The 17,298-nt window shown below is 38.6% G+C and overlaps 1 protein-coding gene across 5 annotated transcripts in view; it reads left to right on the plus strand.

Annotated features, from left to right (window-relative positions):
• The window catches only part of RALYL (RALY RNA binding protein like), an 878,997-nt gene that overhangs the window by 767,179 nt on the left and 94,520 nt on the right, over window positions 1-17,298 (plus strand). The gene's annotated exons all lie outside the window — the stretch shown is intronic.

The raw sequence follows: 17,298 nt of genomic DNA on the forward strand, positions 1-17,298 counted from the left end.
GTCTCTCCGTGGTTATAAGACTTCTCTCCAGCTAGTGTTCGGTTGGTTATTCCAGATGATTTCTCCAAAATTAAGTTGTAAATCGAGACTGGTCCTGGGAGGAGGTTAGTGTAGCTTGCACTTACTCCTCCGCCATCTTGGATCTTCTTAAGTATTTTCTAATGTGACTTCCTTCCACATTTAAAGAATTTCTAGCTAAAATGGAGTTTGGTTTAGATGGCAAGAGACCAAAGTTCTGGCCAAGTAGTCAGGTTTTTAGTTCTCTCACCTTTAAAAGGAAGTCAAGATCTACATTTTTAAACTGTGCACAAATTATGGCTCAATAAAATTGTTAATTAGATTAGCTATCATTAAGTAGACAAGTAGATAGGTAGAAAGATAGATGATAGATAGTAGATAGATGATGATAGATATATAGATAGATGATAGATGGATAGATAGATAGCTAGATAGAGATAAATAGATGATAGATAGAAATTATAGAGTCTGAAGCTTTCAGGTGACTCTCCACTACACAAAAAAATAGCTAACTGAACAGTTTCCAAATAATGTATTTGTCTTATATAAAATCTGTTTGGTGTGTAAGTGTGCAGAAGTTCAGTGTGGTTATATTGCTAACAGACTGAGCAGTTTGTGTTCTCATTAGTTTGACTTCCTTTTTTTTTTTTTTTTTTTTTTTTTTGCACTTGGATGAGAAAGACATAAGTACCTGCCATAGTGGGTATAGCCAGCAGTTCCCTGTGAACACAGATTCCCATAAATGGAGAGACTAGGCAAGAGAAATAGCTCACAAAGTCAGTGCTAATAACAGTTTTATCCAGTGATTCCTTGTCAGTTATATTCTGCTTGTCTTTACGGTTAATTTCTTTCTTTTTCTACTGACTGTACAAAATTAGAGAATTTTTTAATACCACAACCTGTTGTCTCATCCATGAAATGAGCATAAAGTTTATTCCTGCCTCATAAAGTTGAACTGAAGATTAAATGAAGTGACATGTGTTTAACGATCAGCATTGTGCCTGGTATATTTTTAGAGTTTCATCAATGTTAGCTACTAAGGACAGTTAGCAGTGACCATTGACAATGGTGGTGAATGGATTTCTTATGCTGACATTTAAGTGATAAAGTCCCAGTGATGGAGAAACAAGCTGGCTGATCAGCTGTCCTTCCCTAATAGTCCACTGTGACGCACTGGGTCAGTTATCAGTTTCCCCTTCTGCCCCCAGAGCACTTCAGTTCAACTGACCACACTGACCTGAAGAGAGAGAGCTCTCATCTGTCTCTTTTTACCCCAAGAATCTTTGTTTTGGGTTAGAAAAACAGAAATCACATTGTTATATTTCACAGGTATGATTGTATATGAAAACTGAATAGGTATTAAGGGACTGAAAAAGCAAAGAGGAAATTCTGTGATACAATGGAGTTAGCAACTACAGGAAGCAGTGACCTCTGTGGCTAAGGAAATGGAGGAAGATGTTGGGATTCTTGCAAGTTAATGCAGAAAAAGGGACTTTCAGGTGAGTGCTGAGTAGGAGGCTTCTGCTCAGCCCATGCTGCTTGCTGTGTCTGTGCCCAGAAGGTGACCCCAGCCTCTTCCAGGGGCATGAAGACACTATTCTGCCAGCAAGTGGGGAAGAATCATGGAAACTGGACTCAGTTGTTGCTGCTGGAATGAATGGCTGCTACCAGGGTGAAGAAACAGGGCCGGAGTGATGGTGAAAAGAATAGGATGCCAAAACATAGACAAGAAGCAGACATCAAACAGCATATCTTCTCTTCATGTCCCGGGTGATCTGTGTTCCCTCAGGTCCTTTATTGATATGTTTGCAGAGTGCCAGCCCAGCTGTGGCTAAAGACATAACTAAAGCTGAAAGATAGCAGCTTGAGAACTGACTTAAATCTACATGGTACTGTTACCTGATTTCTGCCCATTGGGGGATTCTGATACCCATAATTGGGTATTTCCAGCCCTTAGGTAGTTTTAAACATTTAGAAAACTTCTTTACACAAAGTTGTTTTGATACATTGGCCTAGCAGTAACCTTTAATAGCTATCCATTATTTCAGGAATAATAAAAAGTATCACAAAATAAGACTTGAGTGGGTATTCTAAACTTGAATTATTTTATATCATGCAAAGCATTGAGCAGTAATCTACAGCATTCAATGACATTTTTTCTAAAAGGTCAGGTATGGCTCTAAATGAAGGACATTACATGCCATTAAAACAAAATATAAATATAAATATTTATACCCTTACAAGTAAAGCAACAGGAGAGATGTTTACAAAATTATATTGAATCCCTCCAGGGAATGTTTTCAATTTCTGAGATGTTAGAAGTTTTTAATCCAGTCTTTATTCAATGGCATCAGGCAGAACACTGAGCAGTTTAAACTCCAGGAACAAATGAAGAAATACCAGAGGTGCTTGACCATGGAGAAAACATATTCCAAGTAAATGATTCAAGTGGGCATTGCTCAATTCTAGAACCCTTTTGACTTCATATAAATTAATGGGAAAGAAGCTGCTAGAGTTGTGATTCATGAAAAAACTCTAGGTTGCAATTGTTTCAGACCAATGAAACAGTCCACATTCATGAATATTGGAAAAACACATTAGCAGGAGGCAAGGACTATGTCATTATGCAAATTTAAACTACCAGCTAGTAGAGTGGTCTTCTATGGAAAACATTAAAAATAGCAGCATGATATAGTTGGCAAAGGGCACAATTTGGACGCAGAAGACCTGAGTTGCAGGCCTAGGTGTGCATATGTTGACAGCTTAAATTTGGGCAAGTCACGGTCTCCTTTTTTTGCAAGTTTCCTCCATGGGCAAAATGTCTCAACAATATCTACATTGCATAATTATAAGACTTAAATAAAAGATTCATTTTATTGCTATATAAATGTATTAACTTTTTAATTGCTGAAAGCTATATACAAACAATAGCAGATAGCAAAGTTGTGCAAAATATAAAAATTATGTTAAGGTCAAAAAATTTCAAGAAAGATCATTCAAGATTTCATCAGCTTGACTTTAAAGCCCTGTTCAAGAAGTATTCACACAAGACCTGGGAGTTGGGGGACTTCACTGAAAATCTTGGAAAATTTTAAAGACAAAAAACAAATAGAAATTATTTTTTTACTGGTCTCAAGTGAAGTGAGTCTTTAAAAATTATTTTCTGATCAGTTATAACCAAAAGCTTACTGAAGTCAGAGTGGAAATTCTAGAAGGATTTATGACTTTTGCATAGGTCAAAGAGTAGAGAAAAAAAGACATACTAAAAATATATAAAAATAATTATATGGATTTTAAATATATCCTTGTTTAAAAATAAATAAACACCTTAATTTGGTTTTATAGACTATACAAGGTCTATTCTGTAAGTATCCAGCCATGTACTATGAGAAATAGAGACATTTATTAAAGAAGATACAAGAAACACAATGATGCCTCAGTCCCCTTCAAAACAGGCACCTTGGGACCTCACTTAGTTCTTCCAGCATCTCTTCCACTGTTCAAAACATTCTGCAAAATCCTTTGTTGGACTCACCACCAGCTGTCTCATCATATTTTCCTGAATCTATCTCATCTAAAGTCTGAAATCTCTTCCCTTTCAAATGTGATCTTAGTTTTGGGAAAAGCCAGAAGTTACAGGGAGCCAACTCTGAGATGTAGAGGGGCTGAGTCACCTGGTGATTTGATGTTTTGCCAAAAATCTCTACAGGGGATGTGATGCATGAGCAGGCACATTGTGATGAAGCTGTCAGTCACCAGTCCCCCATAGCTGCAGCTGTTTTTATCATATTGCATCTCTCAACCAATGAAGAACATTAAGGTAGTACTCCTTAGTAATTGCTTGGCCTAGAGGGGCATACTCATGATGGACAACATGAATCAAAAAACACAGTTAACGTGGTCTTGATATTGCTGCAACTTTGCGCACCTTATCAGACATGGAGAACTAGGCCACTTCCGTTGTGATAACTGGGCCTTCATTTCCAGATCACAGCCAAAGACCCACAATTCATCTTCAGTTATGACCTTCTTGAGGAAATCTGGTTCATTAGTAGAAGTTTAAGTCAAGTCATTAGCAATTGCAGCATGATATTCTTTCTACTCTGGTAGCAGAAGCTACAAAACAAATTTTGCCATGATACATTTTATGCCAAGATCCTGTGTGAAAATCTTCGACACAGTAGTTCTTGGAATTCCCAGATCAGCTTCTAGTTTTTCCACTGTCAGTCACCAGTCTTTGTTGATTGTGCCTATAAACATTCAACATTCTCAGGTGTTCTGCTTGTTGCAGGTTTTCCAGAATGTGGATCACCTTCAACAGATTCTCAACCATCTTTGAAGTGTTTGTACCACACTTTTATTTGTGCTGCACTCATTGCATCATCCCTGAAAGCCTTCTGAATCATCTGAATAGTTTTTGTGGAGGAAGGTTCAAGCTTAATGCAAAATTTGATGCAGATTTATTGCTCTACTTGTTCAGTCATTTTGAATGCTATGACCACACAGTACACATGCTGACTCAATGGCATCTACCCCCTCCACTGACTAGTACAGTGAAGATGTCACTGTTCACACATGCACTCTCCAGTTCACTCTCCTGGGCTGCCAGGTTACATCGATGTTGGCAAACCATTCTCATATTGACAATGACTGGACTTTTCCTGACAAACTTTGTACAACTCTCAGAAGTTAAGCAGTGCTGAAGAGGAGGGTTCAAGTTTGAATCAGCTGACAGGGAAGATCTTCTCTGGTCCCTTGGTTATTAATCACATACCTGCTAACAGGTCTGAATGAGAATGTGGCCACTGAACCTGTTTTCAGGGTTTGACTCTGGGCAGCCCAATGCTTTAGCCCTTGGTCCAGTCCATATTTTGGTTAGCATTAAGCACATAATGACTACAAGTTTTGATTCTTAAATAAGAAAAATTAAGAAGTCTTTTCATGAAAGAAATTTAGGGAAAAAAAGCAGGTAATTGTCAATTCTTGAACTCACTATCTAAAATAAAAATTTAGTGTTCAGTAACAAAATGTTATGCAAGTATTCATTTCTAATTTTTTTAATTTTAAAATTACATTAGCTGAAGTGAAAAATAAGCATTCAGTTAAAGTCCATCAGGCAATGATTTATTAGGATGTGATATAACTTCCTGAGAAAATAAACCACAGTAATTAAAATAAACATTAGGAAAACCATTGAGCAGGTTTGAGAATGTTTTCAATATAAACCAAAGAGAATTAGCCATAAAACATGAATGTATATATATTTTTAATTATGTGAAAATATGGATGTTTGTGGAAAAAAAGATTAGAGAATAATAGCAGTTGTTTTAGAGTATGAGACTGGGAGTTGATTTTTTTTCATGTATTTTTCCTAAAATGTTACTTTGTTATTGTTAAAGTTTAGTAAGAACAAGTTTTTAATATAAAATTTCAAAATTTTATTCATTTTATGTCAACATGCCATTGAGTTGCCTTTATCTAAAAAGCAGCCATTTTAAATAGCTGATGTCCTTACTTTTTTCAAGAGACAAATTATGTTTATTTTATCAAGTTAATATTAAAATTATTGACTAGTTTTTACTTTGCTTTATAATAAAATTACATGTCTCTGATATTATTAAAGTAAACAAAATTCCTAAAGAGAAATGGGCACATGAAAAGAAGAAATGTTTATGAAAAAAGAACAACTTAAATAATCAAATTTCCTCCAAGGGTTGCTTTTATTTAAATATGACTACATTTATTTATTTAATGCTTGAGAGGAGGTCTTTAGAGTTCTTATTTTAAAATAGACATTGAGGAAGGAAAAATTATGTTTGGCTTTATTGTAAGCTATTATCTTTTATCAGTAAATATTAGGGAAAAACAGTATTCTTAGGTTTTTATAAATTTTATTTTAAAATAAACATTGGAGAAGGAAAACTTAAGTGTTTGGCATTATTACAAATCATTATCTATTTGACCAGTAAACACAGAAGAAAAACAGTATTTTGACTAAGCAATATTGGGGAAAATGAACAACCATTAAAGAAAAAGAAAGGAAATCTACATAATTCTAAGACTGGAAATTACAAAAATAAGAGGAAGGAAGAAATTTTAATGTTTTAACTGACCTTTGAGATTTGGATTCCACTTACTCTTGTTGGATTGCAGGCTCTGTTGTTTGTATATAATCATAAATGGACGGTTTTCTTTGTTTCAACCCTATCTAACACTTCAGGGAGGCAAAATTTCTTTGAATTGCAATACATATTATTTTGATGAGATCCCAATGTGAGAGTCCCTTTGCAGCTGTCTTTCACCCACTTTCCACTGCATTTACAATAGAAGGACCCCCACATACCATCTCAATCCCCCTTCCCATCCCTATCTTGCTATGATTTTATGCATTAAGACAGTACCCAGTCTTCCTTCCTTTTATTTCTGGTCAATTCAAGTGTGCCCAGTGAATATTAAGAAACTCCCCAATGCCATTAAATTTTGCAAGATTAAAAATTATGCCCTCCTATGAATGCCAATACCTACCTTTGGCTCTTTTTTGTTTGTTTGTATGTTTGTTTTGTTTTGTTTTTTAAAGTACATTTTATTACATTGTTACATAGTCCCAATTTTTTTCCCTTTGCTCCCTCTGCCCAGTACCCCACTTCTCCCAGCAATCCCACCCCCATTGTTTCATGCCCATGGGTCATGCATATAAGCTCTTTGGTTTCAACCTTTCCTATATTATTAACTTCTCCCTGTTTATTTTGTACCAGCCAGTTATGCTTCTTAATCCCTGCACCATTTTTCCATTTCTCCCTCTTTCCCCTTCCAGGTTATAACCCTCCAAATGATCCCCATACCTATGATTCTGTTCCTGTTTTAGTTTGCTTAGTTGAATTTTGTTTTTATTTTATAGATTCAGTTGATAGTTGTGAATTTGTTGTCATTAAAGAAACATAATGTATTTATTTATATATTTGTTTATTTATTTTTAGAGAGAGGGAAAGGAGAAAGAGAGGGAGAGAAACATCACTGTGTGGTTGCCCCTCACTCGTGCCCCCGACTGGGGACCTGATCTGCAACCTAGTCATATGCCCTGACTGGGAATCGAACCAGCGACACTTGGCTTGCAGGCTGATGCTCAATCCACTGAGCCACAGCAGCCAGGGCCTTTGTTGTCATTTTAATGTTCACAATTTTGATCTTTTTCTTAAATAAGTCCCTTTACATTTCATATAATAATGACTTGGTGATGATGAACTCCTTTAGTTTTACCTTGCCTGGGAAGCACTTTATCTGCCCTTTCAGTCTAAATGATACCTTTGCTGGATAGAGTAACCTTGGTTGTAGGTTCTTGATTTTCATCATATTGAATACTCACTTATTGCCAGTTCTTTTTTTCCTGCAAAGTTTCTTTTGAGAAATCAGCTGATAGCTTTATAGGCACCCCTTTGTAAGTAACTCTCTGCTTTTCTCTCACTGCTTTTAAGATTCTCTCTTTACGTGAACCTTTGGGATTTTAGTTATGATGTACCTTGGTGTGGTCCTCTTTGGGTATGGCTTGTTTGGGACTCTCCGTGCTTCCTGGGCTTATGTGTCCATTTCCTTTGCCACATTTGGGAAGTGTTCCTTCATTATTTTTTCACGCAGGCTTTCAATTTCTTGCTCTTCTTCTTCTCCTTCTGACACCCCTATGATTCAAGTGTTGGCACGTTTAAAGTTGCCCCAGAGGTTCCTAGACCTCTCCTCATGTTTTTCAATTCTTGTTTCTTCATTCTGTACTGGTTGACTGTTTATTTCTTCTTTACATTCTACATCATTGATTTGAACCAAGGTTTCCTTCCTTTCGCCATTGGTTTTGTGTGGATTTTCCTTTGTTTCAATTAGCATAGCCTTCACTTCTTCCCTGCTGTGTTTGTCATACTTTAGCATATCTGTCAAGCCTGTGAGCATCTTTAACACGAGTGCTTTGACCTCTATGTCTGTTACGTGGGCTATCTCCTCATCACTTAGTTCTCCCACTGGAACCTTGATCTGTTCCCTCTTTTTGGGCCATACTTCTCTGTCTCCTCATCTTGACAGGCTCCTGTGTTTGTTTACCTCTGTGTCTTAGGTAGAGCTGTTACACATGTTACATTTGTAAGGGGCTGAGCCTTAGTTATTCATCAGTTCGGCAACCCATTTGATCACGCTGTGGCGCTGTATGTGGGATAGGTGTCTGAGAGAAAACACTGCTGCTTGCTCAGCACTCAACCATTTTCCCACTTCTCCCACTTCTGTATGGGACTGGTGCCTCTAGCTGTTGTGCTGGCCATCATCCCCAGAGTGAGTGGGTTTGCAGATGTTCTAGGACCATGGGGGCCCTTTAAACAAGTGGACTCTGCTGACAGATTGGCAGTTTCTTCCTCCACCCCAACCCCCATTGGTTTGCAGAGTCATAAACAATGAGGTTTTATTTTCCCCAGGTCTGGAACCGTGAGCTGTGGCGTCTGGTCTGGTCCTGGGAGTGCTCCCCAGGTGTCCCTCCCTACTTTTTAAAATGTGTAACTGCGCTTTCCACAGGCTTGCCACTGCTATCGCTGCTGCCACCTCCATACCACTTCCTCTACACCCTGGTTCTGCTCCTCCTACCTGTCTGGATGAGTATTTCTTTTTTATATCTTTGTTTGTTGGACTTCCATGCAGCTTGTCTGGAACTTCTGGTTGTCTCTAGTTTTGAGGTACTTGTATTCCTTCTTAGTTGTGGAGCGAGATGCAGTACATCTGTCTAGGCCTCCATCTTGGCCAAAAGTCCTGTTTTGTTCTTTGTAAACTATGTATCACTATTAAAAAGCTAAGTTCTGATGTTTTGTATCATCCCATCAGAGTGACAGAAAGAACTGCTAAAACTGCACCTGGTTCCTTGGTGAGAAGAAATCACCACCTTTTGAAGCAATGCACCAAAATATTCAGAGAATGGTGCTCTGTGCTCTGTATGATTTGCCAACAAATAGCAAAGCACATACTGACATATTACTAAAATGCGTGCCACATACAAAAAGTATGTCACAAAAGCAGCTGTGTTTCCTCAACATACGATCAGGCCTGGCTTACACAGGAGGCTTTGTGATCCTTGACTGGGGAAGCAGAAGAGATGTTGCTAGATGTTTCAGTTCTCTATAAAATATTATTCCATTGCATTGTAACTGAAGTAGTAATGGATATGGCGGCTTTATTTGGCCTGAATTTTCATTATAGCATTCTTACATCATTATCTATTTTAGTTTTCCTTTAGAAAATTCTTTGCCAAATTTATAGATTAGCTTATTTAATGAACTGCTAGAATGTGCTTCCAAGGCCTAGGGGAATGATACTCTGAAAGAGCTTGCCTTTCATCTCAGATATAATGTCTGTCCTAAAAGAGATGAGTTGATTGCCATAATTTCTTGCCCTCATTCTTTGGTTGACTGATTTAAGGTGCTCTGTGATTTCAACCTAAAAATAAGTAATGTAGACTTTGTTTATGGCAGAAATGAGGGCAGGCTTAGTTGACCCTCTTAATTCTCCAGCCCCTGTAGTAAGGATGGTGTTCTTAACCCTGGTCCATCATCCTGTCCACAATGAGAAGTAGGATGTGTGTGGGGACACCCACAAACAGTTCTTTGCGAGCAGTTCTTTGGCTCTAATGGTCTTAGTTTATTTGCAGAGCATGGCACCTCCACTGAATTATTTCATTTCTTTTCTTTTCCAGATATCCCTTAGTTTTTCTGCAGCATGTTTCCAAAATGTTTTTGAACACTTTAGTTTTTTAATGCTGGACATTCCTTACACTAAGGTCCACTTTAAATGTGGTTCATATGCTACTTCTTATCCTACAACTGAATGGATATTTGAAAACCAGCTTACCTTAATTGTTATTATACTTCATATCTTATTCTCTGAAAACAATTATCCCATTTTTATCTGTAAATGTAAATATGATGGAATTTTATGAAAAAACCTATTACAAAAGGCTTTTAAATTTTTTCTTCCTGTTGTATTATTATCATTTCTAGCTTTTATGTTAGATTGTTTTTACTGTTTTAAAGAAATTATGAGAGTGTAACCTGCATAATGGTGTCATAGTAAGTAGATAATATCATCATTCTAAGACAATAACACTATTTTTGTATGATGCATAACATAATAACACATGTAGTTCACTGGCAAATAGTTTTTAATAAATGAGTAAATATATCCTCATGTTTTTCCTCTGACCTTTTATGCTTGTCAAATGTGCTAAGTCATGCAAAAACTTGTGTATCTAGTATAAATAATAGAGTTTTTGAATCTATGAATTACATATTTATCCAAATGAGTAAGTATCATACTTCTATTCCTCTCATTGTTTAATGGAAATGCATTAATGGCAGTACATATCATTTTTCACTTTTTAGCAAAAGCTTCAAAAGGTTTTATTGGTATTTTTTGTCAGAAACATTTTCAATAGCTAACCATAAAAATATCTCTATTCTCCATTTGCACATCTAACAGATGATCAGAATAACAAAAAGATTTCCTGATGAATATTCCCACAAGAACTTCGGTCAACAGTTTTGTCTCATAGTTAACATCATTTCAGTCAAACTCAGTCCCCCTTTTATTTTTCAGGGGGGACCTTTCCTTTCTTAAAAAGGCCTTAGAGGGAGGTATGCACCATATTGATTCAACTCTCATGGCTATTTTCTTTAAGCTCATCAATTAATTTTCTTTCCTTCTGAGCTATTTTCTTTTTTTAAATGTAGATTATTGATAATGCTGTTATAATTGTCCCAATCTTCCCCCTTTTTCCCCCTCCACCCAACACCCCATACTTTCTCGGGCAATCTCTATACTATGTTCAAGTCCATGGGTCATGTGTGTAAGTTCTTTGGCGATTTCATTTCCTATATTGTACTTTACATCCCATGGCTATTCTGTAACTACCTATTTGTACTTTTTAATCTCCTAACCTCTTCATTCCTCCACAACCTCCTCCCATCTGGCAACTATCAAAATTCTCTCCATATCCATGATTCTGTCTCTGCTCTTGTTTGCTTAGTCTGTTTTTCAGATTCAATTGTTAATAGATATGTATTTATTACAATTTTATTGTTCATAGTTTTGATCTTTTTTCTTTTTTTATATGCTTAATTGATTATGCTGTTACAGTTGTCCCAATTTCTTTTCCCTTTGTTCCCCTTCACCCAGTGACTGCCCTCCCTCCAGTTGCCCCCCCCAACTTAGTCCATGACCATTGGTTGTGCATATAGTTCTTCTCAACATCTTCCTATCTACTCCACTCCCTCCTACTATACTTCTTAATTCCTGTACCATCTCCCTCCCTTTCCCCCCTTCTTCCTCCCAGCTGACCTCTTAATATCTTCCCCATACCTATAATTATTTTTCTACTCTCGTTGCCTACTTAGTTTGCCTTTGTGTAGGTTCCTTAGTTTCTGTTGTTGGTTGTTGCGATACAGTTTTTATTTTAATGTTCTTAGTTTTGATCCTCTTTCTCCTAAGTGAGTCCCTTTAACATTTCATATAACAGTGGTTTGGATCTGATAAACTCTTTCAGTTTTATTTTGTCCTGGACACACTTTCTCTGCCCTTCTATTCTGAATGACAGCTTTGCTGGATAGAGTAATCGTGGTTGTAGGTTTTTGCTTTTCATTACTTTGGATATTTCTTGCCAGTTCCTTCTTGCCTGCAGTTTCTTTTGAGAAATTAGCTGAGAGTTTTATTGGGACCCCTTTGTATGTGATTCTCTTTTTCTCCCTTGCTGCTTTTAAGATTCTGTCTTTATCCTTAATTTTTGACATTTTCATTATAATGTGTCTTGGTGTGGTTCTCCCTGGGTCCTTTTTTTTTTAACTCTGTGCTTCCTGGACCTGTAAGTCTATTTCCTTCCCCAAGTTAGTGAAGTTCTGCTTCATTATTTTTTCCACATAATTTTTCAATTTCTACTTCTTCTTCTTACCCTGGCAACCCTAGATTTGGATGTTGGCCCACTTATAGCTGTCCCATAGGTTTCTGAGCCTCTCATTTTTCTCAGTTTTGTTTCCTCTTTCTGCACTAGTTGGCTGTTTTTTCCTTCCCTATATTCTGATTTTTTAATTGATCCCTGGTTTTTCTTCCCTCACCACTTGATTTGTATGTGTTTTCATTCATTTCTGTAGGACTAGCCTTCATTCCTTCCCGATCTTGTTTAAGATTTGATGTTAGGTCTGTAAGCTTTCTTATAACCAAAGCTTGGATCTGTGCCTCAGAAAGATTTTCTATCTGCTGATCTGTTAGATCACATATTTGCTGTCTGGTCATCTGCATGATTGGGATCTCTATCATGATCTCTGCCATCCTGACAGCTTTGTGTTTATCTTTGCTTCCTGGGTGGAGCTATTACACCTCTTATGCTATAGGGGATGGAGCCCCAAGTACTCATTACTACCGGGTGACCCTTCTCACCATGTTGTGTGTTGTGTGTGGAGGCAGGGGTCCAAGATGGATTCCTGCCATTTACTCTCTGCTGAGAGACTGGGAGCTTCTTCCTCTGTTCCCATCCCCTCTGGCCTTCACAGTCCAAGGCAATGGAAGTCTGCCTTCCCCAGCGTTGGAATTGCAAGCTGACAGGTCTAGTCTGCAGCCAGGTGTGCTCCCCAGGTGCTTCTCACCTCTTTTTAAATGCAGGTGTCTGTGCTTACCACCATTTCACCACCGTCACAGCAGCTCCTGTCGAAAGCACAGCTTGACCTCCCTGCCCCAGCTTTGCCCTTTCTACCCATCCAGATGAGCACCACTTGTTTATAACTTCATACATTGGACTTTCATGTAGTTTTATATTCTGGAACTTCTCGTTATTTCTGGTTTTGTGGTAGATGTATTGCTTCTTAGTTGTGGAGGGAGACAGAGCGTGTCAGTCTAGGCCTCCATCTTGGCCAGAAGTGGATCTTTTTCTTAGATATGTCCCTTTAACATTTCATATAATAATGGTTTGGTGATGATAAACTCCTTTAGCTTTCTCTTGTCTGGGAACATATTTATCTGTCCTTTGATTCTAAATGATATTTTTGCTGAGTAGATCAATCTTACCTGTAGGTCCCCTCTTTTCATGACTATGACTGAATATTTCTTGCCAATCCCTTCTAGACTGTAAAGATTCTTTTGAGAAATCAGCTGAAAGTCTTATGGAAACTCCTTTGTAGGTAATAACTGCTTCTCTCGTTCTGATTTAATATATTCTCTTTTTATTTTTAAATTTTTGTATTTTAATTATGATGTGTCTTGGTATGGACCTGTTTTCATCCATCTTGTTTGGTATTCTCTGTGCTTCCTGGACTTGACTGTCTACTCTTTTTACCAAATTAGGGAAGTTTTCTTTCATTATTCTTTCCAAATAGATTTCCAGTTTCTTGCTCTTTCTTTTCTCTTTCTAGCATCCCTGTGATGCGAATGTTGAAACACTTGAAGTTGTCCCAGAGGCTGCTTACACTATATTCATTTTGGGGGGAGAAGTGGAAGTTTTTTTTTTCTTTTTGCTATTCTGTTTTTTTTGTTTTGTTTTTTGTTTTGTTTTTTTTGCTTCCTTATGTTCCAAATCATTGATTTGATTCTTGGTCTCATCTACTCTACCATAGATTCCCTGTAAATGGTTATTTATTTAAATTAGTGTATCCTTCATTTTTGATTGGATCTTTTTTATGCTGTTGAGGTCCTCACTGAGTTTCCTGAGCATCCTCATAACCAGTGTTTTGAACTCTGCATATCTGATAGATTGCTTATCTCTTATCAGCCAAGCTGGGTACTCCAGGCACACTTTTCATGTGGGCTCCATATACCCTCCTCTTATGGTTGAGCCTTAATTGATATTGTCAGATCAATGGGAGGTATTTACCCAGGCCAGTTAGTTGCAAGGACTGGCTGTGATCACTTTCCATCAATCTCTTCCCTCCATGTAGGATCAGCTGTACAGGAGAAGGGTGGTTGTGCCCTGACATGGTTTGTGGCTGTCTACTTGGTGTGCAGGCCCTGGGATTTCCCAGGTAGTGCAGGCCAAGGTCAGCCCCCATTGTGTTATGCCTAGGGCCACCCTGAATAAGCTATAAAGCAATCTGAGATGACTGCTACTTATACTGGGCTTGGTGATTCCAAGGAGAAGCCAAGCTGTGAATTTAGGCTGGCTGCTGATAGTGCCAGGTCTGGGGCCACTTAGCAAGAGGTACAAGGACTGGGGGCTTACTGAGGCTGGCTGTTGCTTGTTTGGCAGGATTTAGTAAGTTGTGAATCATGAGACAACACCAGCCATTTATATGAAAAAGTCACAATTAATAGTTTGGGCGGCCATAAATTGGGAGGGACTGAGTCTTAGGGGATTGCCAAAGTGTGGCAAACAGTGTTAGCAAGGTTGATGGAGTCTCAAATATGGCATACTCCTGTTGATCTGTGGGAGGAGGGCTCAGAAAAGGGATGATGGCCTCTACCCATTTCTCTGTGTAGGGGAAAGCTGTCCCCTGGCTCTTGCCCCAATACCAGACACTTCAGTTCCTCCCTGTATATCACTGGTGCCTTTCAAGCTGTTACCCTGCTGCTGGAGCTCAGAGTGAATGAGTCTGAACAAGTCTGTGTATGGGTTCTTCAAAGGAAACTGCGTGAGAATCCAGCAGTTCTCTCCACTGACTCAGTCCCTGCTGGTTTTTGCAGCCAGAAGTTACAGGAATTTATTTTCCTGGCATTGGAATCCTGGGCCAGGGGTCCTGGTGTGAGGCTGAGACACCTCACTCCCAAGATATTCCTCCTGAATTTTTATCCACCACACATAGCTATAGGACCTTCACATTCTGCATCTCTGTTCCTCCTACCAGTCTGGATGGATGTGGTTTCCTCAATTCCATAGTTGTCAGATTGATATATAACTTGACCTCTGACAGTTCTGATGATGGTTATTCTATATTTTAGTTGCAATTCTGATGCAGTTGTGTGTGGAGGGGAGCTGTGTTTACCTATGTTGCCATCTTGACCAGAAGTTCCTGAGCTGCTTGCTCATCAGGCAATAAATTTATTCATTCCTGACTTCTGACCAAGATGGAGGTGTAGACAGACACGTTGAATCTCCCTCCACAGCTAAGAAGGAATACAACTACCTCAAAACTAGAAACAACCCGAAGTTCCAGAAAATCAAACTGCATGTAAGTCCAGCAAACAAAGATATAAAGAAGAAATACTCATCCAGACAGGTAGGAGGGGCAGAGCCAGGGCAGACAGGACTCGGTGTGGTGATAGCAACAGAGCAGCAGAAAGCGTAAACACACATTTTAAAGTCAGGAGGGACAACTGGGGAGCATTCCCAGCTCCTCACCGCATCTAGCAGCTCACGTTCTAGCACCAGGGAAAATCTAGCCTCATTGCTTCTGACCGTGCAGAGCAATGAGGGTTGGAGTGGAGGCAGAAACTACCAGTCTCTCAAAAGAGTCCACCTGTTTAAAGGGCCACCAAGATCCTAGAATATATGCATACCCAACCACTCTGGGAACAACAGCTAGGGCAACAGCTAGAGGGGTGCTAGTCTGGTGCAGAAGGGGGAGAGGTGCCTGGAAAAGGGGCGAGTGCTGGGCAGGCGGCATTGTTCCCTCTCGGACCCCTCCCCCACATACAGTGCCACAATGTGGTGGAACAGGTTGCCCTGTACTGATGAATCCTTAAGGTCCTGCCCCTTACAATGTAACAGGAGCAACAGATCTACCTGGTACACAGAGGCAAACAAACATAGGAACCTGTCAAAATGAGGAGACAGAGAAGTATGGCACAAAAGGGGGAATGGATCAAGGTTCCATTGGGAAAACTAAACAATGAGGAGGTAGCCAACCTCACAGATGAGGAGATAGACAACCTAACAGATGTAGAATTCAAAACACTGGTGATAGAGATGGTCACAGGCTTGACAGATATGCCTGAGTATGACAAATACATAAGAGAAGAAGTGAAGGCTATGCTAAGTGAAACTAAGAAAAACCCACATAAAACCAGTGGTGAAGGGAAGGAAACCAGGGTTCAAATCAATGGTTTGTAATGTAAGGAAGAAAAACCAGTCAACCAGTGCAGAATGAGGAAGCAATAAGTGAAAAAAATGAGGGAAACTTCCCAAATTTTGTGAAGGCGATGGACATAGAGGTCTTCGAAACACGGAGGGTCCTGGGCGAGCTGGACCCAGAGGGGACCACACCAGGACACATCATGATTCAGATGCCAGAGGTGAAAGATAAAGAGAGAGTCCTGGGGGCAGCAAGAGAGAGGTAGAGAGTTGCCTACATGGGGGTACTTATAGGACTATCAGCTGTTTTCTCATAGGACACTTTGCAGGCAGGAAGGGATTGGAAAGCAGTATTCAATGTGTTGAATGGCAACCTGCAACCAGGACTACTCTATCCTATAAGGCTATCATTTAGAATGAAAGGGCAGATGAAGTGCTTTCCAGACAAGGTAAAGCTAAAAGAGTTCATCATAACCAAGCCATTATTATATGAAATGTCAAAGGGACTTCCTTAAGATAAAGAGGCTTGAAACTATGAACACTAAAATGACAACAAACTCACAACTATCAACAATTGAATCTAAAAAATAAAAACAAAATCCAACTAAGCAAACCAGAATAGGAACAGAATCATAGGTATGGGGATCATTTGGAGGGTTATTAACTGGGAGGGGGAAGGGGCAGAAATGGGGATATGGTGCAGGGATTAAGAAGCATAATCGATTGGTACAAAATAGACAGGGGGAAATTAAGAATAATATAGGAAAGGGTGAAGCCAAAGAACTTATATGCATGACCCATGGACATGAACTAAGGGGGGTGGAATTGCTGGCGGAAGGGGATTACTGGGCAGAGGGGAGCAAAGGGGGAAAAATTGGAACTACTGTAACAACATAATAAAATATACTTTTAAAAAATTCTTTAAAAAATTTCTTTGTTCCTGATTCTCCATGATCTTTTCCTCTTTTCACGCTAGTGTGCTGCTAGGTTTCTAATATGTAAATACAAGATTTCTGTTCCTAAAAGGGTAAATCAGTGAATCTAAGCAAACAAATTATGGTGATCCAAGGTCAACATAATTTGAACAAATTGCATGGTGTATATGTCCTTTCATACCTGACAAATGAGCTCTTATTGGAGAGTCCTATACTAATGTCCAGAAAGTATATACTATATTTTTTATTTCTTTTGAAACATGAATCTTCAATAAATATCAATTTATGAATATTAAAAAACAATGATAACCAAAACATTTATTAAATTTTTCTATAAGACCA

Source organism: Furipterus horrens, unplaced genomic scaffold, assembly GCF_987537825.1.
Source record: "Furipterus horrens unplaced genomic scaffold, mFurHor1.1.pri manual_scaffold_7, whole genome shotgun sequence".
Classification (NCBI taxonomy): Eukaryota; Metazoa; Chordata; class Mammalia; order Chiroptera; family Furipteridae; genus Furipterus; species Furipterus horrens.